At 35.8% G+C, this 26,032-nt stretch overlaps 1 long non-coding RNA gene across 8 annotated transcripts in view; it reads right to left on the reverse strand.

Annotated features, from left to right (window-relative positions):
* Positions 1 to 26,032, reverse strand: part of LOC113598785 (uncharacterized) — a 603,234-nt gene that overhangs the window by 188,201 nt on the left and 389,001 nt on the right. For all 8 annotated transcript variants that reach the window (XR_008298504.1, XR_008298505.1, XR_008298503.1 and 5 more), the window contains exon 4: positions 17,413 to 17,500. This is a non-coding gene — a long non-coding RNA (uncharacterized LOC113598785). The remainder of the gene's footprint in view (positions 1 to 17,412; positions 17,501 to 26,032) is intronic.

Below are 26,032 nucleotides of genomic sequence, written 5' to 3' on the forward strand. Positions count from 1 at the left end.
CTGTTTTTCTGATTATACCCAGATTTTTCCTAGAACAATTTTTTTCCCATGGATGGGTTGTGAGGAAACAATGCATCTGATTAAAAGTCATTTTAATGTAATGATTAAACTAAACATGGTCTAAAGACAGAAGTGAGTTCCAGGCTCAGCTGGATAAACCTAAGCAATTTCTAAGCAATTTGTTTCATCTCTCTGAATGCTTTGTTTGTATTATTTGCAATGGAAATAATCCCCATAGAGTTGGTGGGTGGGTTAAATAAGACAAACTATGCACACAGACCCAGGCACAAAATACAAGCTGAATATAAATTACTTCATATTATTCTCCCCTGCATCCTGGGGAATATATCTTTCTTTAATTTTCAACACTGAAGAAAGAGGAATATAGCTCATACTATTTCATACCTTGTGTAGCAACTGAGGGGGAATAGAGACTGCACACTAATTGTCTGAAGTTTCATTTGGTATTGTATTAGTTTCCTGTGTCTGCTATAACAATTACCATAAATTCATTGGATTACATCATTTATTGTGTTAAGGAGGTCAGAAACCCAAAGTCAGATTCACAAGGCTGAAGCTAAGATGTCAGCGGGGCTGCATTTCTCTGGAAGCTCTAGCTTAGAGTCCATTCCTTGCCCTTCCAATCCGGCAGTGTGATAAAAAATCTGCATTCTTTATTTGTGGCTGTGTCACTCCAATTTCTGTCTCTATGGTCACAGGACCCTCTCCTCTTCGGTGTGGAATCTTGCTCTGCTTCTCTTCTATACAGGTACTGTTGGTAGCTTTCTAAAAGGGATCACTGAGATCTCTTTTAGAGAATCTAGAATAGATCTGAGATCACTCAGATAATCTAGAATAATCTCCCCATCTCAAGATCCTTAACTAAATCACATCCAACATCACTTTAAACATTGCCAGATTCTAGGAATTAGTACCTGGATACCTTTGGGGATAATTTTTCAGCCTACCACAAGCAAATTACCCTCCTAATCATACTGATTATTTCTGAACTACCACTTCTTCTTTATCACATCACTGGCCAAAAAAGATTCTTTGGTTTAATATCTGCCACACATATGTGATGTATTAAACCTTACAAAAGGAGCTGGTTTTCCTCAAGATTTTAATCAGACTTTGGGGTCTAGATTCAAACTGCCTGGCTTCAAGAATTGGGTCCTCCATATACTAGATGTGTGACCTTGGGAAGTAATTTAAGCTCTCTGTACCATGACTTCCTCACTTACAGATGGAAACAATAATTATTTCATAATTTTTATGTGAGGATTAAAATAAATCACACTTGTAAAATGTATGCAATAGTACCTAGCACATTACTAAAGGATAATTATTTTTATTCTTATTATGCTGTCGCTGTTGTTATTAAATGGACTTGCATGTGAGTTGCATTTTTTAATCAGTGATGACAAACATGGTTATCACATGCAGAAGGGAATTTGATTCTATGGCCATGCTACGCTAAGGACAAAATGGAAGAAGTTGAAATATAGTAGGAGTCATGTGGCAACACCTATGATTTATCCTTAACTCAGCAGCAGATGAAAAACATAATTGAAATTTTGAAGTTAACATTTTAATTTAATTAATTAATTTATTTATTTGAGAGAGAGAGAGAGAGAGAGAGTGAGAGTGAGTGCATGAGCTGGGGAAAGGGGCAAAGGGAGACAGAATCTTAAGCATGCTCCAAGCTCAGTAAGGAGCCCGATGCTGGGCTCAATCCCATAACCCTGGGATCATGACCTGAGATGAAATCGAGAGTTGAATGTTCCACTGACTGAGACACCCAGGAACCCAGGGAAGTTAATATTTTTAAAAGAAGCCAAATATTATTCAACAATTGTTTAAAAGGTTTATAGAGGCCACCAAAGAAATCCAAATAGTCACATTCTGGAAATGTTATAATTAGCATCAGTGGAATTTACTAGTCTAAGGTAGACTGAAAAAAATTAATTTTTCATCTACATGTTGCACATTAATTTTATAATGAAAAGTATTATTGCTTCTTCCATTTCTAACTTGTGTATATAATATATATCCATGTTTCTTATATGTATACATGTATATGTGTGTCTATATAAACACTGTATTTATAGCAAACATTTCTTCTATGAATGGTTTTCAAAGAGTTAATTGACTACATGTTTGTTGAATGCTGTTGTTTGCATTCTAGCTGCAGTATAATAATAAGTGATGGAGTATAAGTATAGTAATAAGTGAATAATAAGTATAATAATAAGAGATATCCTGATTCAATGTTAGAATTTCAGTATCAAAAAACTGTAGTACATGAGAGTTTTAAAAAAGCCATCTATGAGTAATAATTATAATTAATAATTACACATTGTTCTGTGGATTACTACATACATTCTAATATATGATCCTCAAAAACATCAAATGACTTCCCTATGATTTCATAGGTAGGTCTTTTAAAAAACTCAGAAAATCAATCTATGACTCAAACTCCTATGCTTTGCTCCTCTCAAAGGTTTAAAGGATAAGACCTACAGAATTTTAAAGGAAAGTGTTCATGATCTGAGAATTATAAAAGAGAAGTCATTGAAGTGGCTGAATTTTAACTCGATCTTTTTCTTTTCAGAGATTTTTAAAAAATTATTTATTTATTTATTTACTTATTTAAATGTTTATTTATTTTTGAGAGAGACAGAGCACGAGTGGGTAAGGAGCAGAGACAGATAGACACAGAATCTGAAGCAGGCTCCAGGCTCCAAGCTGTCAGCAAGAGCCCGACGTGAGGCTCAAACCCATGAACCATGAGATCATGACCTGAGCCGAAGTTGGACGCTTAACCAACTGAGCCACCCAGGCACCCCAATTTATTTATTTATTTTTGAGAGAGAAAGATAGAGCATGAGCAGGGGAGGGGCAGAGAGAGAAGGAGAAAGAATCCCAAACAGGTTCCACACTATCAGCTCAGAGTCTGATGGAGGCTAGAACACACGAACCATGAGATCATGACCTGAGCTGAAACCAAAAGTTAGATGCTTAACTGACTGAGCCATCCAGGCTCCCCACAATCTTTTTTAATGTAAACTCTACCCCCAGTGTAGGGCTCTAACTTATGAACCTGGGATCAAGAATCACATGCTCTACCAACTGAGCCAGACAGGCACTGCTTACCTGAATCTTGGTACATAAAATATAATAGCTTAAAATCAGGAAGAGTATTATTGGATAAAGGAAACAGTCTCAATCAAAGTTTAGTGAGAAAAAGTGCAATTATGGAATCGGGGATTATGAAGTCAATAAATACTAACACCAAATTATTGAAAGACTAAGAAGTGCGGATTTTTTTAGGGAGACAATGGGGAGTTAGAGTTTTTGAAGAGAAGAGTGATATGCTGCACATTCTGTAAAAGGAAGATAAAGTCACCAGCAGCATGTAAGTAAGATGAATAGGAAGGAAGGTGTAGTGAAAGGTTGCTGCTAGGGGCATAATGCAGAGCCTTTACAGAGCTACAGCAGAGTAACTGTAAAAAAAAAAAAGTAAAGTGTATGAGAAAAAACAATTGAAAAGAATGTGTTGATTTACTTTAAAAAGAGATAATAGTATTTTTAGCTGCCTACTAATCATTCTTTTATGTTGATGGATATGATTTTCTAATGTTTTGTTAAGATATCTGAGCCTATATTCATAGGATATATTTGTGTTTAATAATCTTTACTTGAGATAGTTCTCTGATTTTGTATCAGGATAATACTATCCTCATTGAGTAAGTAGGAAAATATTTCTTCCTCTATTATCTGAGAGTTGGTTTATAATTATTTATTCATTGAAGGCATGAAAAAAGTTCACCATATATAACATCTGGGTCTGAAGTTCTGTTTATGAATGGATTTTAATTGTAAATTCAAATTCTTTATATAGCAGCACTGTCAACAATAGCTAAATTATGGAAAGAGCCTAAATGTCCATCAACTGATGAATGGATAAAGAAGTTGTGGTTTATATATACAATGGAATACTACTTGGCAATGAGAAAGAATGAAATATGGCCTTTTGTAGCAACGTGTATGGAACTGGACAGTGTTATGCTAAGTGAAATAAGTCATACAGAGAAAGACACATACCATATACTTTCACTCTTATGTGGATCCTGAGAAACTTAACAGAAGCCCATGGGGGAGTGGAAGGGGGAAAAAAAAGTTACAGAGAGGGAAGGAGGCAAACCATAAGAGACTCTTAAAAACTGAGAATAAACTGAAGGTTGATGGGGGGTGGGAGGGAGGGTAAGTGGGTGATGGGCACTGAGGAGGGCACCTGTTGGGATGAGCACTGGGTGTTGTATGGAAACCAATTTGACAATAAATGTCATATTTAAAAAAATAAAATAAATTCAATGTCTTTAATAAATATAGGAATGTTTATGTTTTCTCTTTCTTTGTAAGTCACTTTTAGTAACAATGCTTTTAAGGAATTTTAAGGATTCTATTTTATCTAAGCTGTTAAATGGACCGGCATAAATTTGTACATAATATTTAGCATCTTTTTGCTGGCTATGAGATTTGTACTGATGTCCCTTATTACTGATTTTAGTTAGCAATTTTATTACTAATATTACTAATGTTATTTTTTGTGCCTTTTTTCTTTATTTCTTGACCAGCTAAGAGATTTTTTTCAAATTTTATTGATATTTTCAAAGAATCATCTTTTGATTTCACCGAATTTTCTCTTTAGTTTGGCTGTTTATTTTACTGATTTCTACTTTTCTCATTGTTTTATTCCTTTGCCTCCTTGGAATTTAAGTTATTTTGTTTCTCTAGCTAGAGGTGGAAGCTTAGATCATTGATCTTTAGATCTTTCTTATTTTCTCATATTTACACACATTAATTTTACTTCTTGCTTCTCAAAACGTTTCCATGTTGTGTTTTCATTTTCAGTTCAAAAGGTTTTCTAATATCTTTCCAATTTGTCTTAGACCCATGGATTATTTAAATGTGTGTCATTTGAATTCCAAATTGTTTTTATTTAATGGGTATAATTTTGTTATTAGTTTCTAATTTAATTTTGTTGTTGCCCAATCTATGTGGTTTGAATTCTTTTATACTTACTGAGACATGTTTTATAGCACATGGAACCTCTAACACAGAATTATGTAAGCTCTATGTATATTTGAAAAGAATGTATATTCTGCTCTAGTTGGTGGACTGTTTTATATGTATTAGGGTAATTTAGTTTATAGACTTGCTCAAGTTTTATATGTATACTTACTGATTTTTTTTGTCTACTCTTTCTGTCAGTGACAAAGGAGTATTATAATCTTCAACTATGACTGGCACTCTATTTCTTCTTTCAGTCTGTTAATTTTGCTTCATGTATTTTGGAGCTTTGTTTATAACCAAGTGTACATTTATAATTGTTAAATATTTTCTGCTGCATTAATCTTATCACTATCACATCTCACTGGGTCTCTAGTAATACTTCTTACCTAAAGTGTGAGACTTTTTGTTTTAATCAGTGATATGAGAAATTTAGAGAAAAATTGTACATATTTATGCATGTACATATGTGAGTATAAGCATATATGTATGTATGTCTGTATGTATTACATATGTATGTATTACATTTACCAATATCTCAATTCTGATGATCTTCATTTTTTTCTTGCATAATCCATTTTACTCATGTTCCCTTCAGCATGATTTCTTGTAGTATTTCATGAAGTGAAATTCTGCAAGCAATAAATTCTCTCTGGTTTCAATATTTATTTGGCATTCAGATTTGAAGATTAGTTTGGTAAGTTATAGACGTATTAACAGTTTCTTTTCAGTACTTTGAATACAACATTTCAATGTCTTCTGGCCTTCATTATTTCTGAAGAGAAGTCAGTAATTAATTGTTATTGTTTGCTATATATATTATGTCATTTTTTTTTGTTGCTTTCAGTATTTTCTTCTTACGCTTGGCTTTTATACAATGTGGCTATGTGAAATTTTCTTTGCATTTATATTGTTTTGTTTTTATATTAATGTTTGTCATTGAATCTGGGAAGTTTTTTAGCCATTGTTTCTTTAAAAAAAAAATGGCCTGCCTCCTTCTTACTTTCCTCCTTTCCTTCTGGGTCTCCACGAAGTATAGAGTCCATTGATTGAATATGGCCCCACAGGTGTCTGCCGCATTATTCATCTTTTTTTTTTTTTTTACATCTTTTCTTCTCTCTGTTGTTTACATTGGAAAATATTTATTTCATTTGTATAATTTCCAGTTCCCTATTGTGATTTCTTATCTTTTTGTCATTAGTATCAAATTAGTCTTTAAATCTTAATTCATAGCACATTTTAGCACTTTGAACAAATTTGAAATAGTTGCTCTAAAGCCTTTATCTGCTATACCCCACTATTGGGTCCATTTGGAGTCAATTTCTAATGACTGCTTTCTTTCTTGAGTGTGATTCCCATATTCATGTTCCATCGGTCGTTGTGTTTTGAAGATTTTGGGATCCGGTTGTTGTTGTGTGTTTTTTATTTTTTCCTGGTGAAAATTGTTGCCTGTATTTTGTTATAGGAGCTCTTTAACTTGCCAAGACTCAAACTGAGAAATCTTTCTCTGGCATGGTGGGCAACTGTTGATAATCTTGCTCAGTTTTTCCTTCTGCCAGACGTTCCTTTCTCAGCTTGGGCTCCTGAGAGTTTCCCCTGAATCTGTGTAGTTGAGTATTGATTCAAAGACCAGGCAGAATTTATATTCAGATGTTGAAACTTACTGTCTCAGACGTTTCTTTGCCTCCAGAGTTTGCTCCCAATCTTACCATGAGCCTCAGTTCTGCTCATAAGCCTCCCAAACCGTACATGGGTTTGGCAACATGCTAAAAGAACAGCAAACACGCAAATCTCACCAGGAGCAATTCTCTCTGTTTAAGTTAGGTACTCTCTAATTTCTGTCCACTTTTGCAGCAGATGCCCTCGGGCCTCCGTGTGTTTGCAATGTTAGGCAGCTTATCTGCTGTTCAGGACTGTCACGTGCACCTTGAGCCAGAGATACTGCATACTGCCATTTCCTGAACTGGGGGGAAAAAGGGTCACAGAGCCCCTCAAACAAGAGAGCCATACATTTGTCATTCTTATCCAATGTAGCAGTTGCTCAGGAGTAAAAACTACAAGTTTCTGACTGACTCATTTTCAAATGCTACACACAGTTTTAAAATATTTTGTTCTAGCTTTTAAAATGTGAAATTGTTATCTATGGTTGGAATCACTGGCTTCTTCACATAGTCATTATTGGAAGGTCTTGCTACGTATATATATATTTTTTTAATTTTTTTTAACGTTTATTCATTTTTGAGACAGAGAGAGACAGAGCATGAATGGGGGAAGGTCAGAGAGAGAGGGAGACACAGAATCTGAAACAGGCTCCAGGCTCTGAGCTGTCAGCACAGAGCCCGACGTGGGGCTCAAACTCTGGGACCGCGAGATCATGACCTGAGCCAAAGTCAGACACCCAACCGACAGCCACCCAGGCGCCCCACGTATATTTTTAATTAGAAGTATTTTGTGTTTAAGTACATTGTAAACCCATTCACTAATATGTTTGAGAGGAGACACTGCAGTTGGTAAGTTCAAACTCAAAAGCATATGAATTATCTAAATTTAAATTCTTATTTTAAAAAAAGCCTTATATAATGAATGCTTATCAATAAAGGTGAATCTTTAAAACTAGTGCCTGTATAATCAAAACCTTCTCTCTAACGGTGACTTTTCATAAGTGAGATAAATTTATTGAACTAAAACAGATGTGATTCTGTAAAGGTTCTAGTGGAAGTCCAAAGTGTTCAGAGGAAGTTTATACTTCCAAGACTCATTTCATGGTTCACTGGGTAAAACACATCTTTCTGTTCCATGATTTCAAAATAATTCTTGACGAAATTCATCATGCTTTGAAGAATACTGGAAATTCAGTTTAAAACAGGCATGAAAGATTAGGGAAAAGAAATATGAAACACCCCACATTTCCTAATTTCTTGTATTTTACCAGTATGATTTAGATTAAATACAATTTTCTCTTTTTCTGTTTGATGTTTCCAATATTTTATTGTCCTCTGGCAAGATTTGATCCCTAATAAAAAAGTCACTACATTTTAAAGTGTAATTCCTCTTTACTTTATGAAGTATGATAGAACCTCAAAGTGTTTTGGATAATTATATCAGTGCCTTATATTATGTGAAAGGGTTGCCTTATCAAGGTGTATAAAATATAATTAATCAGTGTTTCTTCTATTTTTGAAACTTTAATAAGAATAGAGGAAAAGTAAAGTAAAGGAGAGAGCGGATAAAAAAACAGGGAGAGGGAGAATGTATGTGGGTATATATATATATATATATATATATACATATGCATAGTTTCAAACTTGGAAAACATGTTGTAATTTTAAGCCAGTTTTCTAGAACTTTCATTTTTTTCATCTCACTGGTAAGAAAATAAAAGGAATGTAGTTTACGTCCCTGCAACAGTGCTAATGAACTGTCTTATCTTGGTTTTCCTTCACTATTGGACTGGCAGCATCCTGAGGTTAAAGTGGTATGTATACATCCTTGGATCCTTCAATGCCTATTACAGTGTCTGACACATTTATGCAATCATAGTTTTTGCTGAAAGAATGAATAAATACTGGATTTCATGTTCATTTCATCCGGACACTCATTTCCAGTTAAATGAACCCTTTTTTTCCCCTTTCAGTGGAAGAGGGGAGGAGGTCATATTTCAGTAAGGAAACTGAAATTGGAAAAGCCGTGCAGTCAGTAAACCCTTATCAGAGGGTATAGACAACTTTCCTATTAGCCTTTTAAGGATAATCGGATTTCTGCCCACTGAAGCAAAACCATCCTCAACAAGAAACAGTGAATTGATTAAAGCTTTGTGCTGCTCTGGCAGGCTTTCAGCATTCTTGTGTTTTATACAGAACACAGATACACTTTGGATTCTGTAGTACAGGATTAGATGATCTACAGAGGATCAGTACCGCAGACCTTTGTCTCTCTACAAGCAACATCTGCAATAATCTACACCAGATGGTGCTGGAGACGTCTTTAGTTTATAACCTTCTCCAAGGAACTCATGACTAAAATGAGGGTAAAATTAAGAAATAAAATTGTAAATTTGTGGAATGAAGTTGGATAGTTCTCTGTAAGTTAAATAATATTTTTATTGTTGCTACATATTTTTTATATCCTCTCTCATACTATAGTTGAACAGGATGATGTGTAAACAGGATTGAAGGAAAGTTCTGGAAATAAAAATGGATAACTATCTTTTGTGAGCATTTTTTCTATACTATTGAAATAGTTTATAGTCTACGTGTGTGGGTATGTATATATCTTTTATTAATAAAAAACTGGTTTGTTGTATAATAGTTTTAAACAAGTATGTTAGGTTTCTCTCAATTTACCACTTACACATAATTAAAGAGCTAAACACTACTGCTGATGTTACTAAGGATGGTTTTCTCACATGAAACATGCCATGGATGTGAGAAGAGACATTAGTATCCTGATATAAATATATACTTGTATATAAAAGTTCTTAATTACTTGATATGCTAAGATTTTCAGTTTGATACCAGAAGATTAAGTTATTACAGCAGCATTGTATTAAATAAACCCTGTCAGATACTGAGGATGGAGGTATAAACTGTCTACAGCAATGTATCCAGCAATTATAAAATGATAAGAGAATTCCACCATCACTGAGGTTGACAAAGAATTTGAACAAGGATTATACATATACTCAAATCACTGGCAAGACATTTGGTCATATTTCCTTAGATCAAGAATTTATAAATATTAAAAGCCCAGTGTAATAGGTATAAAAAATTCTTTAGAATAAAAGACAACATTTTTGGAAGACTCAGGGAAATATAACATCTTTAAAGTACTTCAATAACAGAACACAAATTAATAGTTAAGAAAATTACTTTGCATGCTCAATGGGAAAAAGTATGACATAGCTTATACAAAACAGAAATCAAGTTTTATAAAGAAAAAATAAGATTAAATAAAAAGGCAAGAATATGAGATGAATTAGAAAAGGAGGAAAAAGAAGATTGTGAAAAAAATGACATACTGATTTTCAAACTTCATCTGAAGGCTTGTTTAAATATAACAAATACAATGAGCAATGCAAAGGAGAAATTCACATTTTGTATGGCTTTTTACACAATAAGCAAAAAATATGTAATTAATGAGGGATGTAATAATTTAGAGAACAGAGAATGGAGAGTTTAAAAAGAATGATTTTAAAAAGATCAACTGCAATAGCAATGATTATCAAAGATGTAAATGAAGTAATTCAAGAGGTGAAAAATACTTTACAGTATACAGAATTTTTGTTATGTTTTCTTCTAGTTTTATAGCTTCAGGTCCTATGTTTAAGTCTTTAATTCATTTTGAATTCTCTATAACCTTAAGATAATTTTTTTTCTAGGTTGGGGTTCAGCAATTTTTTTCTGTAATAGATAGTAAATGTTTAGATAGTAAATGTTTCAGGATCTGTGGGGTTGCATACAGTCTGTATCCTTTTTATTTTTTTTAACTCTTTAAAAACATCTAAGCCTTTCTCTGCCTGGGCCATGGGCTACAGTTTTCAGTTTTCAGTTTTAAGATCCCTGTTTTAGTAGCTTCGGAGAAAACATAGTTTAGAATTAGATTCAAAAATTAAATCTCAAAACTCAAGCTGAAAACACAGCCTCAAAAAAGTTCTATTTTTTCTTAATTTAATTTAGGATATTATTTGGAGTGTGTAAAATGTGATTGGAGTGTCTTATGTAGAGTCTGATATTCTTGAGCTCCTTTTAAGGAACAAGTCTAGGATGAGATTCTAAGAATGTTACATCACAGAGGAAGAATAAATTTATTAATATGGGTGCATTTTATGAAGATTCTTGACTTAGTGTGCTACTGTGATCAGCTTGAAGTGACTTCAATAGATTATTAGTTTGGTTGCCAGAATCCTGATTTTAACGGTGGCTTTCATTCAGTGAAATTTTTATGACAGAATTTCCCTGGCATAATTGGTAGGAATCAAGGGTTGTAGGGATGGGAATTGTGGACTGAAGTTATTTTGTATCAATAGACTTCCCTTTCATCCATCAGAGGACCCAGGAAACACTCAATTCTTAAGGCATTAAGAAATTAAATAATAAGAGAAATAGCATCCATGATATCTCCATGATGGCTGTCCTTGATAGGCTAGGAATTATGATGACGGATACTGCCATTGAAATTGGTTCCTAAGTTTAATAGAGATGATGGAATTCTGTAGCAAAGTAGTCCAGCAAATAGTGACTAACCATCAGAGTCAATGCAGGCACCAACATTGTAATAATAGGCATCATGGATAGAGTGGAAACTAGAGTGTTTTGACATAATGAAATCAATCAGAGTGGTTTATTGTTTATGGTGAGCCAAGGGATAACACAGTCTACTAAAGTATTACTTCATCCATATAACCAAAAAGTCCCTAGGCACAGTGAAAAGATAATTTATTTGAACTATCAACATAGAAAGTCCTGGTTTTCTTACCAGTTAGCAGTCCTGTATAGAAGAGGAGTCTGATCTTCTTGGGAAAGTACTCTGCAATAAGGCCATAGTATTGTGGTAGGCAGAATAATGATTCCCCAAAGATGTCCTTGTCCTAATCCATGAAGCCTGTTAGATTATACGACAAAGTGGAGTTAAGATTATTAATCAGCTAACCTCAAAATGGACATTTTTTTCTGCTTTATCCAGACAAATTCAACGTAGTTACAAGAGTCCTTAAAATGGAAGAAGGAGGCAGAGGAGGGAGGCAGAGGGAGACGTGGCTAGCAAGAATGGCCAGAGAGACGCAATGCTGCTGGCTTTGAAGACAGAGGCAGAGAGGCAGGAAACAAAGAATGAGGATAGCCTCTATAGCTGGAAAAGGCAAGGAGAGATTTTCCCCTAAAGCTGCTAGAAAGGAACATAGTTCTACCTTATTTTCAGCCTAGTGAGACCTATATCAGACTTGTCACCTACAGAAATGTAAGATAATATATTTGTGTTATTTTAAGCCCCTAAATTTGTGGTAATTTGTTACATCAACAAGAGAAAACTAATATATACTATAAATATTTCTCCAAGATGTTGCCAAAGGTTTCTGAAGCTATTTACATATGATGATTGTGAACTTGGAAAAGAGTAACAGACTTTAGGGATACTGGCTCTAAATTAATGCTAATTTGGGGAAACAAAATAGTTCTGTAGTCCATATGGAAGTTAGGCAATTGATAAAAGGAGCTTTAGTCTGAATCTCTTACATGGGGCCCACTTAATCAATGAACACATCCTGTGGTGTTCCCACATGTTAATTCCTATATTTATAGTTGAAATAGCTGGACTCAGCAAATGGGAAAAAATGCACAAACTGGCTTCCTGACTCATGGACTAAGGGCTAATATGGTAGAAATACCAAATGGACCTTTCTAAATTTACTCCTCCCTACCAAAACACTAAATCAAATCCAGTCCTGCATTTATGAACGAATTATAGAGATTACTTTAATCATCAATGACTTGAAAGATGTAGAGGTGATGATCTATAGCTCATCTTTGTTTAAATTGGCCAGTTTGGTCAATGCAAAAGTTGGATGGATCTATGACTGTAGGTTATTATTAATGTAATTAAAGTTTGATTCTAATTGCAGCTTTCCTCCAGATGTGTGTCTTTACTGGAGCAAATCAACATAGCCAGTGGCATGTGGTATGGAGCTATTGATCTGGCAAATAAGCTTTTTGCCATTAGCAAGGCATATCTGAAGTCATTTGATTTTTACCTGGCAGGGACAACCTTATTGTCTTACCTCAGGGCTAAGTTAATTCTTCTGTTTTGTGTCATAATATAGGACACAGGGACATCAACTACATAATGTCTCAAAGAACATCACGTTGATCCATGACACTGATGACATTATGATTGCACCTGTGAGTAGGAAGTACTAGCTACTCTAGATGCCTTATATCAAGAATGTCAGAGGGTGGGCAGTAAACTCCCTGAAAAATAATAAATTAAATTTATCAGTAAAATTTCTAGAGATTCAGTGGTCTGTGATACGTATGGATATCTATTCTAGGAAAAAGGCAGGTTACTGTACCTGTTAATATCTACCAGTTGTTGAAAAATGCAACATATAATGGACCTTTTTAGATTTATTTTTTAACAGTTTTACTTCTTTTTTAATGTTTATTTATTTATTTTGAGAGAGAGAGAGAGTGGGAGAAGGGCAGAGGGACAGACAGAGAGAAAATCCCAAACGGGCTCTGAGCTGTCAGCACAGAGCCCAATGTAGGGCTTGAACTCAAGAACTGTGAGATCATGACCTGAGCCGAAATCAGGAGTGGGATGCTTATCTGACTGAGCAACCCAGGAGCTCCCCACTGTTTAGATTTAGAAAGTAACATAAACCACATTTGGGTGTGGTGTTTTTACATGTAACTTAACACATATATCAAATAGCTGGGAGTGAAACCCAGAGCATGAGACTGCTCTGCAGCAGACTCAAGTTGTGATGCAATTAGTTTTTCGACTTAAGTCTTGTAAGTCAGTAGAACCAATGCTAATCAAAGTATCTGTAACAAATAAAGATGTTTAAACTGCATCTCTAATTGGCCCAAATAGAAGAATCGGTTCCTCCCCAAAAGTTTTGGGGAAAAGCTATTTTTTCCTGTGTGGATAACTATTCTCTTTGGAGAAGCAGTTATTTGATTGATACCTAACCCTGGTAGAGTCTGAAAGCCTGACTAAAGAAAAGAAAATGACTACTATAGCAAACCATGTTAGCTAATCCAATAAGCCATGGGAATAAGTAAATGCAGCATCAGCACGATTAAGTGGAATGACCTGTGAAATATCATGTTTCAACAGGTCAGAAGATACAAGTATGTTGTCTGAGCAGATAGATCAGATTTTCACTATATCTTCTCCTGTTGTATTGCAGACCCTTCCCCAGCCCCTCTTATGACTTCATGTGAAGTTACCTACAATCAGGGGAGAAAGGAAGAAAATATCAAACTTGCTCTATAGTGGGTCTGCATCATATGGTAGCATGGGAACTAGGGAAATACTGCTGCATTACAGCCCATTCAGGGGTAACTTGAAACAGGGTGGTAAAGGAAAATCATTGCAGTGGGCATATTTCAGGCAATACATGTAGATTCCCATTCTTAATAGAAAAATAGATAACATAATTTGGAATTATATACCAATTCATAGGCAATGCCAGTGGGTTGTCAGGTTGGTCTGGTATGTGGAAAGAACAAAATGGGAAGACTAGTCAAGATATGTGGAGATGGATCTTTCAGAGTGGATATGGAATTTGAAGATAATGCTTCATCTATGTTAATGGAGCTCTCAGAATGGGTGAATGGGTACAGAATTGAAAGTCCAATGTGAACACCTATTGAACTTCATAAAAAATATGGTGGAAAATATGACTTGTCCTATGGTTATCAGTCTTTTTTTTAATCTTCAGCTACAATAGTTATTTAATGGGTCCATATACAAATTAGTAATAGTAGTTGGAATGGAGTTGATGGACAGCTCAAAATAATGGATATCTTCTCATCAGACTGATCTAGATATTGTCACTACTGAATGCCCAACCAGATTAATAAAGAGGTCAATGTGAACACCTGATATGGCTTCAGTCATCATGGGAATCAGCTAACAACCTGGGGATAGGTTGCTTACATGGACTTATTTCCATAAAGTAGAGGGCAGTAACTTGTATTTACCAGTATTCACACTGGTACTGGATATGTATTTGTCTTCCTTATGGATTGGAATCTGATAAATTCATCATTAGTGGACTAACAGAATGACTTATAGACCATCACTATAATCCAGACATCACTGATTTGACCAAGGAATTCCTCATTTCACAGCAGAATAAATCTAGCAATATGAAAAAATGAGGAGAATGATATAATTTGGAGATAGAAAACTAGTAAAGAGGACAACTATGACTATTTTGTTTTGGGGGATGGGTAAAAGCACCTTAATTCAAATAAAAGATAGCTTTGGTTTAGATGGAAACAAAAAATTATTGTCTGAGAGTTATATGTTGGTGAAAGCGTAAGAATGGACTCTGAGCAAAAATACAAATTTCCCTAAAATTCAGGCAGAAAAGGAAACATAAAGTCCAGTAGAAAGCTGGGGGAAAATTTGATGAGCTGTTTTGCAAAAGACGGAATCCAGTTGGCAAAGCATGTATTTCCTTCCTTAGACTATGGGCCTGGCCATATGATTTACTTTGGCAATGGAATTGGGTAGAAGTCTTGCACATCTTCGCCTGACTCTTGTATTTTTACCATTGTCATGAGAAATATATACTTAGGTGAGTTCAGTGGTCCAAAAAGGGTAAAGAAATAAGAAACAGAGCCCTTTCCTCAGTTAACTCATAAATCTGCAACAAGAAGCAGAGCCACCAAGTCGAGCCTATTTAAACACTCATCGGACCCTCAGTGACTAACACCTCTATAAAAATATATGTTAATCGTTCCATGCTGCTAAGATACTTTGTTGGTGTTTATTATGCAGAAATAACTGATTGATACAAATGAATAAATTTCTATTGACCATATAGTCAGTAAGTGTAAAGTCACACAGTGAAGGTCATGAATAGACAGACAAGTTGAAGCATAATCTACCACCACCACAGTGAAGCACCTGCCTGCACACTCCCATGCACAAAAGGGACAATTAAATATTGACAAACACAAAAACTGAAACAAATGTTTCCACAAGAGACTTTGAAGTTCCGCAAGAGGGTTGAAAGACAGGAAAAGATACAACTGTACTCTGGAGATTTTATGAACATCTGGGCATAAATCGATAACTGCTTTACAGACTAGGCAACAAGTGAGGTCATTCTTCCTTCCCTGTCTAGATTCCAAAAGGTCTATGGTTTTGAAAGCAAGTATGGGGAATGCAACGTTGGCTGGGACATTGTTGTTCTCATGATAGGCATCATCAGCAATGACAGCAGGCAGATTTACGTCTAAGTTGATTTATAGGCAGCAGTCTTCAGGCATTAGGACCCAAAGAGGCCAGATTTTGCGTAGTGACAATAGTTTAGAAACTATTGTGTGAGCAGCCTTTAGGAAAGCCACCATTTAACTGGAGAATGAAGTAAGAATGTTAGCCTTCTGCTGCAGAAGGTGTGAGCACAGAAACAGTTATTTTAGGCATATTGTTTTAGCCCATTTTGTAATATTACTGATGAGACTGTATAGTCTTTTGTTCTGACAAGCATCATTAAAGAAGTTAATATCTTGTAGGTAATTTTTCAATCTCATTTTTATTTATGACCCATTTCTTCCCTCATAGGAAAAACAGACAAAATATCACCTTAATTCCTCAATTTAAAGAGAAAGCTCTTTCCTATGAGAAGGGCATGCAAGTGCTCATAGATTTTACTCAATTAAGATGGAGTTATATTATAAAGGTTTAAATTCCAAGTTTAATCCCCAAACAGTACTTATATTGCTAGTAGTTTTAATTTTTTCCTGGTACATATTTCCATTGTTCTCATGAAAAGAAAATTTTAATTGCAGAGAAGTAAAATAAATTGTCTTAGGAAAAAATGAATCACCCTTTGAGGAAATGTAGTCATTGGTGTGCTCACACAAACTCCATCTGATATATACTCTCTTTGTCTCAACCCACATAATTTGTAATTTTTCCCACCAAAGGCTGATTTTTAAAATGTTTTATAAAGAAAAAAAAACATCATCATAAATTCTGAAAACACAAACTAACTATTTTAAAATCTGCATATTATCTCCTTTTTTTTTCTTGAAACTCTCACCAGAAATAGGGTAAATGCATTGTTTATTTCCAAAGCAACATCAAAATAGACCACACATATATTGGATGAGCCTGGATGGGATAATTTCTATATTAGCGATATGAACTGGAAAATCAAATCAGTGTGCCATGTCAAACACAAACAAAAGTAGACAGCTTAATACATATTCCATGTGCTATGAAACAGAGAAGCTATTTGAAGATGAAGGAAAGGATCGTTCAGCTAAGAAATAAAGTAAACAATGATGAAATGATACGATGAGCAACAAAGACAAGTTCTCAAATTTTGGCAACTATTTGGGATCTTAAAACTTTATAAAAACAGGAAAACAAGCTTCCTTTTAAGAAATACAATTCAATTCATCATTTGTTATTATTATTGTTGTCGTTGTTCCTTACTCTGTGCAAAGAATACTTTTAGTTTGTGGGTGGAAAAAAATGATGAATAAGGAAGAAATACATAATGGGGAAGACAAGAACATAACCTCTTCCTGTCTGCAGCCAAATGTGCTAGTATAACTAAAGGAAAACAAAGGATTCCAAGGCAGAGTAAGAACATACCTTGCTTGGAGTCAGGAGAAGCTTCTTATTGAAAAGTAGCATTTGTGGTCAGCATAAGCCTGGTGATATTACTACACAGAAATGTAACCTGAAACCAATGAAAATTTGAATCCAGAATTAATAGCAAAATTCACGAATAATAAATAAATATAGCAGTGCTTAATTTTTGAAGCTGTAAGTTATTTTATTAAAAACTAAATATCAAAATCTTCTTTTAGAGTTAGTTGCAATTTCAAAATTAGTTGAATATTATGTCCACAAAGGAAATCAAAACAAATATGCATTTACAAACCCCCTTCTCCAAGGATTCTAACACACCTCTTCCAATTTCCCACTTAGAATTTTAATATGGTAGAGGTGTTGGTGATGAATTGTCTGTGACTCTTATGGATAGACTATTTACCTGCCCATCAAATGTTTATTGATATATTATTATTTGTAAGGCAGTATGAGTGCAAAAGAGAAATAGATATTAATAGGATGAGTATAAGTATACTATGGGACATTAAATGAAGATAGTATTTTCAAAAAATATTTTTCAATGTTTATTTTTGAGACAGGGACAGAGACAGAGTGCAAGCGGGGGAGGGGCAGAGAGAGAGGAAGACACAGAATCCGAAGCAGGCTCCAGGCTCTGAGCTGTCAGCACAGAGCCTGGCGCTGGGCTCGAACTCACAAGCTGTGAGATCATGACCCGAGCCAAAGTTGGATGCTTAACCGACTGAGCCACCCAGGCGACCCTGAAGATAGTATTTTGAAATGGAATATTATAAAGAACTTTGAGGTTGTGGTGATATTTGAGTTGAATCTTGAAAAATGGATATGATTGGGTGTACCAAGATTTAGAATAATGTAGTTGAAAAGTTCTAGAAATTTTCTTGGAAAGAACAGAAATGTCCATCACATCAAGGTACATCGGTAGGGATCTCTGTGAAGGCAGTTTGCTGGAACATATATTGTGTGAAGAGTACTGAGAATTATTTTTGGAAAATAATATTTGAGCCAAATTATAAAGGTAAATGGAGTTTGCTTCAACTCTGTTGTCAGTGGGAATTCACTCTCAGCATTTTTATTTAGTTTGATTTTTGTTGTAGGACAGTGACATGAACAGATTTCATTTCAAGCATCTTCACCTGGAACAAAGTATAAAATTCAGTAGAGTTGTGAGAGCCAGAAAGTTGGAGACTAGTTGGCTGGTTACTGCTACAGTCTGGGCGAGGGATTAAGGAAACAGCAGAGGCAGTTGGGAAGGAAGAGGGGTTAGTAAGGGCAATTCTGGGCAGCAGACCAGATGCTCTGTCAAGGCAAGGGAAGGAAAAATACAGCAATGACAGAGACCGCAAGGCAGGTATGGGGCCCAAAGGAATGCCCATTCCTTAGAGCCCAGTCTCAGGAGACTGAGTTATTTGCTCCCTTAACTCTGCTTTCAAGACCAAATGAAAGCCTAAAAACCTGTTAAGCCTCTAAGGTTTAATGAGAAATCATTGATGTTTCCTTGTCATTTTTCAGTAAAACTAGTGAATGTCAGAGCTGAAAGGAGTCTTCGGTGTCAATTAGCTGAGTCTCTCATTTTTAAACGAGAACACTAAGACCCAGAGATACTGAGTAACTCATTCAAGTTCACACAGCTAATTATTGTCAACTCTGTAATGGAAGTATGAGTCTCTTGCCAATTGGGTGCCTGCTTCACTCTGCATCTGTGGATTTAACAAGGGGGCTGGGAAGAGGGGGACAGAAGCAGTGTCTGGAAGGGTGATGACAATGGAGAAAATCCGGTAAATGCAACACCAGGATGCTGACACACGGGTGTTAAATTTAAGAATGACAGTTAGCTTTCACCCACTTGATGGGATTGATATAAATGTTGATAAATAATCTCCATTTATGAGCTCATGTTTTTGGAAGAGGTGTTATGGAGATATACACACTACATATATGAGGCAGCAATGCTTCAACAGTCTTTTGAGTTGTCAGCCCAAAGCATTCATTAAAAAAATCAGGGAGACAGCAGGATCTGTATCAAGCCCACAAGACTCAGAAACAGATACCATAGCTGCAAAGGATCCGCAGTGGCAATTACATGAGTTACAGGTAAGAACAGAACACTGTAGCACATAAACTCAAACTATTTCCAACAAAGAAAAGTCTATTTATATATATTCAGACAATAGTTGGATCTAATGCAAACCTAGCGGTCTCTGTATTTGCCAGGATTATTTGGCTTGTTTTATTCTGCCAGATCCAAGCTAAACACAATACGTGGGTAACCTCCTCTCTACTTTGAACAGAGAGGCAGACAGACTGCCAGAGCACCACATGTAAAAGGCCTAATTGAGGGGAGGGATGACTTAGCTATGCCTAAAGACTTTCTGTACTTAATGAGAGTGCAAACCTACTACATCACTACAAGATGAGTCAGTAAGATTTTGTGGTCACCAGTGACTACAGATGCTACTTCACTCAGAATTCACAAAGGTGAAGTGTTTGTTGAGAGAGGACTCTATGTATTAACCCCAAAGGAGGTACTAGCAGCTAATGAATGGTCGCTTTCGACTAACTCTCCCATAGCCCAAACTGAGTGTAACTTTTGCGAGAATATGAAAGAGCCAGGACATACCAGAATACTTCAAAGTCTGACTGCCCTGAGTTTAACTTCTGAGAGTCTGCCATTTATGAGCTTTATTCTCTGTGATACAGGAAAATTACTAAGTTTAAATTCTTCTTCTGTAAAAAGGGGCTACAAACATCTCACATATTTGGTATAAAAATCACATGTAAAATATCTAGCAAAAAAACTAATACACTATAGAAACTCAGGAAATTGTAGTAAATTACAGCAGCTTTTATCACTCAGAATTTTATTTCAACATGGGACCCTAGGCTCTCAACTATTATTTGGTCTTCCTTTCATATAATCTGTATATAATCAATTAGAACAAATCATAAATCTGAAAATGATAATAGAACACCATCTTATTTTATTTCCTTCTCTCTAGGAGGTATACATTGCTAAATAATTGGAATTAGATTTAGCTTCCTATGTACAAATTGTTGCTTTATAATTTTAGAGAAGGTAAATGAGTCCAGATATTGAGAAAGAAAAAGTAAGGCCACCTGTGAAACTGTGACACAATTACTTAAATTCATGGATTCGTTTAATCCACTTTTAAACTAAGAGAATTGGAATTATTAATAGGTCACAGCTCCTGCCTTTAGGGAAGTCATGATTTAGCAGGGGAACCAGAAGGCTAAACAAACAAACAAATTGACTATATGTGTGTTACATGTGTGTGTGAGAGAGAAAGAGAGCGAGATAGAGGGAGCAAGGGAGAGAAAGAGTGAAAGACAGAAACAGAGATTGAAAGCAAATGATGGGGGGATGAATAACAGAATGGTTTGCAAAATTTTATGAAAACACTCAAGATGGAACAAATTCCTGTTCAGCCATCACTTTTTCAAACCAGCTTATTAGTATACTATTTAAAACAAAATAAAAACAAAGAAACATCTCTTAATAGAACATTACTATAGAAACTTCCAAATAGTCAACTGTGTTCACCCAAAATCAACTATTTCTGTTTTACAAAATCTAAAATTATTCTTACTAGGAAATTCAGTGAACTGAATGAAAGAACATAGTTGAAAAGAATCCAAAAATATTCTTTGTTAAGTACACACAGACTTACTAAGCAATTCACATAGGTACATTAACAATTTACTAGCCAATGTTTTGTAGAACAAAAGATGTTCTTGTTAACTGTCTTTTCAGCATCTCTAATCGATTTTGTCTAATCAAACCCTTCTGATTATCTGGGCCACTAGGAGGCCTCACCATGATTGAAGGACTTTGGCTCACCCTTCTTTTGAATCATGTTGATGATACTGGCTTTATGGCAGCTGGTCAGAAGTGACCACACACTCTACCTCACTTCAGGGACCTCTAAAGGGTTTCTCTGGCTCCTGTAAATCCTCTAAGAGGTCTTGTCTATTCTCTAAAGCCACTTTTTTTTCCAGGAAGACCCAAGAAGGTCTGTTAGAAAACTGTCTTCACCAGAAGCTCAATTAACTGTCACTCGTCACATTGATCTCTTTAAAACTCTCTATACCCTACCCAAAACTCATAGCCTTAAGTTGTGCATTGCAACCATATGCTGATGGTTGAAATTAGAAATCTTCAAATGCTTTCCTGCCCATTAAAGGTGGGCTACAGACTTTGAAAAATAGAAAGTCTTTATTATGTTGGGTCATTCGTAGTGGGAAAAACTATGTAAAGTAAATTATTTAAGATAAAAATGAATTAATAAATTAAAAAACATTAAATGATACATTATTTTAAAATGAAACTAAATTAAGATGATGTGTGTTTTTATATTCAATAACATTCAAAATATAATTGAAATTCTACCTAATTCTTAGAATGGACAAAAATAAAAAAGAATTCAATCACATCATATATGAAAGGCATGAATGCCAGTGTTCTTCATTTTCTTTTTAAATGTTTATTTATTTTTGAGAGACAGAGAGAGAGAGAGAGAGTGAGTGGGTGAGGGGAAGAGAGAGAGGGAGACACAGAATCCGAAGTAGGCTTCAGGCTCCAAACTGTCAGCACAGAGCCTAACATGGGGCTTGAACTCATGAACTGTGAGATCATGAGCTGAGCTGAAGTTGGACATTAGATGCTTAACTGACTGAGCCACCCAGGTGCCCCCTTCATTTTCTATTTGGTCTTTACCACAAGATCATAAAGAGTACAAAAATATTTGAGATATTCATCAATTTCCCCAAGGGTTTTTGTTAATCATTTGATAACCAATCTTTCTCTTTAGAAGCCTCTATCTTGTGATTATCTTTATTATTTTCTTTTAATCAGAATTAAGCAGTTTCATTATGCCATTTCTAATTTGTCAGTGATTTTGCCTACGGATTGATCAACTCTCCAATACAGTATTGCAAAATCAGCTTTGTCATTTATAACTGACTTTCACTGTATTTGCATTGTATTATTTAGTAATTATAATATCCAAAAATCAGTAAGATAATAAGTAGGGCAGAGTAGTACTCATGTGAGTAATTCTCAAATGGAGAATTAACTTTATAAATGGTCAATTCATTTGTAAATATGTTCCTATTATAATGTCATTTACCTCATCAATTATAATTTTTCTAATTGGTAGGATACAGATAATTGTGTCATGTTGACTCTTGCATTATCTTTTCATTGTACTTAGTAATTGTCAGCCCAACATTTTGCTCATGATCAATCTAAGGAAACATCCACAAATAACCTCACAAAATCAAAAATTACTTGATTGCTCAAATACTTATTAAGGTAGTAAGCCAGCAGCGAGAAATTGTCATGCCATTTAGTGACCCTCACAATTTTTTTTATGTGTATTTATTTTGAGAGAGAGATAGAGTGGGGGGGGGAGGGGCAGAGAGAGAGGGAGACACAGAGCCCGACACGGGACTCGAACTCACAAGTTGCCAGATCACGACCTGAGCTGAAGTCACATGCTTAACCGACTGAGCCACCCAGGTGCCCTGACCCTCACAATTCTGATCTAAGAGGTGCAAATTATTAATAGTACTGTACTTGTCTCAGGGATAAGAGTGCCCAGTCCAAATCTCATGACTCTGAGGGGCAACTAACTATGAAATAATGAGTTTTAGTTTTTTGTCACGGACTTTCTGGCTTATCCTTCATAGAAATGTAATAAGAATGAAAGTGTCTGCTTGGCAGGGTGACAGTCCAAGGAATTCCAATTGGATCAAAGAGAACTCCTATGATCTAAAAGCCTAGAGCTCTGGATCCTAGCTCTTTCTCTTCCACGAACTCCAAGTGGAACTTCATAAAACTCTCTGTGACACCTGTTATTTCAGTTTTTCTCTCTGTTAAACTGGATAATGACCCATGCCCTCTTAATCCCTGTGATAGGCTGACTAATGACCCCTGAAGATGTCTGTGTCTTAGATCCACAAAACCTGTGAATATGTTGCTTTATATGTTAAAAGGGATGTTGCAAATGTGATTAAGTTAAGGAATTTGGGATGGGAAGATTATCATGGGTTATCCAAATTGGGCCAATGTGGTCACAAAGATTCTTATAAGCAGTAGGCAGGAGGATCAGAATGAGCAGCAGATGTGAACATGGAAGCAAGATGTTGGAGTGATGTGAAGAAGGGATCATGGCCAAGGAAATTGAAAAAAGGTAGTAAATGGATTCTCCCCTATAGTTTCCTCATGGAACACAGACCTACTGACATCTTGATTTTAGACTTTTGATCTCCAGAACTGTGAGGAAATAAAATTATGTTGTTTTAGGCCACTAGGTATTTAGTGATTTTCACAGCAGCAATAGGAAATTAACACAACCTTCAACAAATGACTGTGAAGACCAGTGGGGCAATAAGCACGAGATCTCTCAAGAAAGTCAAAAGAAATGTTTCAAAGTAAGATGGTATGGTAGGTCATTTACTCTGTCCACAGATAATTAGAGAAATTCCATAAATTATAAACACTTGTGAGCCAGGAAGGCGGATTGTTCCTTAGTTTTCACATACATTAAAAAAAGTGAGGAAAGTACAATTAGAGGTGGCAAAGATCTCGGCTTTCTTGATCATGCCACAGGGGTCTCCAGGTGAATTCTGTATCACTCCTGTGACCTTCAGTCATCAATTATGTTGTCCCATTTTACTCTATGCCTTGTCTCCTTTTTCCCCTTCTATTCTCGCACCCCTTCCTGCTTTATTAAAATGGTGGCTTTGTTGGAGGTAGTGGTAAGGAGGCCATTAAAAAGAACCGAAAGTTGTCACATCTTCAGGGAAACTTTCTCAGCATAAAAAGCAGCTAGCCCCACATGTGGGAAGGAAAGATGAGGTGAGAGAAAGGGGTAACTTGGAACATACCATAAATATTCAGACTCCAGCTTGGAAGTCCACAAAGGAAATCAAACTCACCCATTTTTCATTTCCTGGTCATTACTTCTTTGGCTACAAAGTAACCAGTTCTAAAACCAATCAGTCTAATGTTTAAAAGTTTAAATATGATACAGAAACATTTACAAGGACAGGAATTATTACTTTGAGTATTATGTATATTTCCTAGGTTTACTAAGAGTGATATTGTGATTTATAATAAGAAACATATATTTGGTTTTCATCCCATTCCTGGGATGTGTGGCACACATTCCTGGCACACAGCTCCTAAAAACATTGGAATTTCCTAAATGTTGACAGGAGGGAATCATGGTATTTTTTGTATGTTAATGAGGTGACTTTTAAGAAAGCTGTAGGTAAAATAAGGATAAGGGCTGAGTGCCAGTAGAGCTAACCTTGTAATCAGGGTTCGAACTTTCAGCCCCATCCCTGACCTCTGACCCACAAGGAGGGGAGAGAGACTTAAGACTGAGTTCAATCACCAATGGCCAATGATTTAATCAGTCATACCTATGTAATGAAGCTTCCATAAAAACCCAAAAGGACAGTGTTCAGAGACTTTCCAGGTTGGCAAACACAGAGAGATTCAGGGAGAGTGCCATGCTTGGGGACAGTGCTCCCACATATCTTATCCTAAACATCTTTTCATCTGGCCATTCATCTGTATTCTCTATCATATTCTTTAATAAACTGATGAATGTGTTTCCCTGAGTTCTGTGCGCTGATGTAGCAAATTGTTGAATCTAAGGAGAGAGGGTCATGGGAACCTCTAATTTGTAGTCAAGTTAGACAGAAGTTACGGGTAACCTGGGGATCTACTACTTGTAATTAGCATCTGAAGTGGAGGGAGTCTTATAGAACTGAGTCCCTAACCTATGGGTTGTAACTGAAACACAGAAGTGCAAGAGCACCTGGCCCCAGCGGTCCCAAATAGACCAGAGCCAGCCACTTGTTGCTGACAAAATCCAAAGGCAGAGAGATAAGGGGTGGTGAACAAGAAAGGAGTTCATTTCAGTGAGGCAGACACCAGTAAGACAGCAGACTAGTATCTCAAAGACTGTCTCCAAAGCGCTGAAAATACTTCTGTGTTCATATAAGGAAAACAAAGGTTGGTGGGTACATGCAGGTGGGCAGTAAAGGTCAGGTTGATCTTTACTTTGGGGGTCAGCCACATGGGACCTTGCTAGCGTCAGGGCAGTCTCCAATGCGTAAGAAGGTAGTTTCAGTTCCTATCACAGTATGCTTTGCCCACTGGGTCTCTTGTGTTGAGTTAAGAGATGAATTGGAAAAAAACATAATCAATTAGAAAGTACAGGCTGAGGTCAGAATGGAGATAGTTTAAGTCCTCTTTCAGGATCTGATGTTATCTCCAAGTACACAGTGTCAGAATTGAGTTAAATTTTAGGACATCCAGCTGATATCCTAGAATTCCTTGATTGGGGGGTGGATCCCCACATACAGTGTCAGGAGTTTTGTGAGTATGGTAGTAGTGTGAGAGTAAAGGAGACACATGGGAGAAGTGGGTTTTCCATATACTAAGTGAATGCTGATTATCTGGAATCTTCATGTAAAAACCCCCACTCAACAGCAATCTGTTTAAATTCTACAGTTAGTCTAAAAATATTAAGGTACATTTCACTATAATTTAAACATGATGACGGACAACAAATGAAACTGACTATTG

Source organism: Acinonyx jubatus, chromosome B2, assembly GCF_027475565.1.
Source record: "Acinonyx jubatus isolate Ajub_Pintada_27869175 chromosome B2, VMU_Ajub_asm_v1.0, whole genome shotgun sequence".
NCBI classification, from domain to species: Eukaryota; Metazoa; Chordata; class Mammalia; order Carnivora; family Felidae; genus Acinonyx; species Acinonyx jubatus.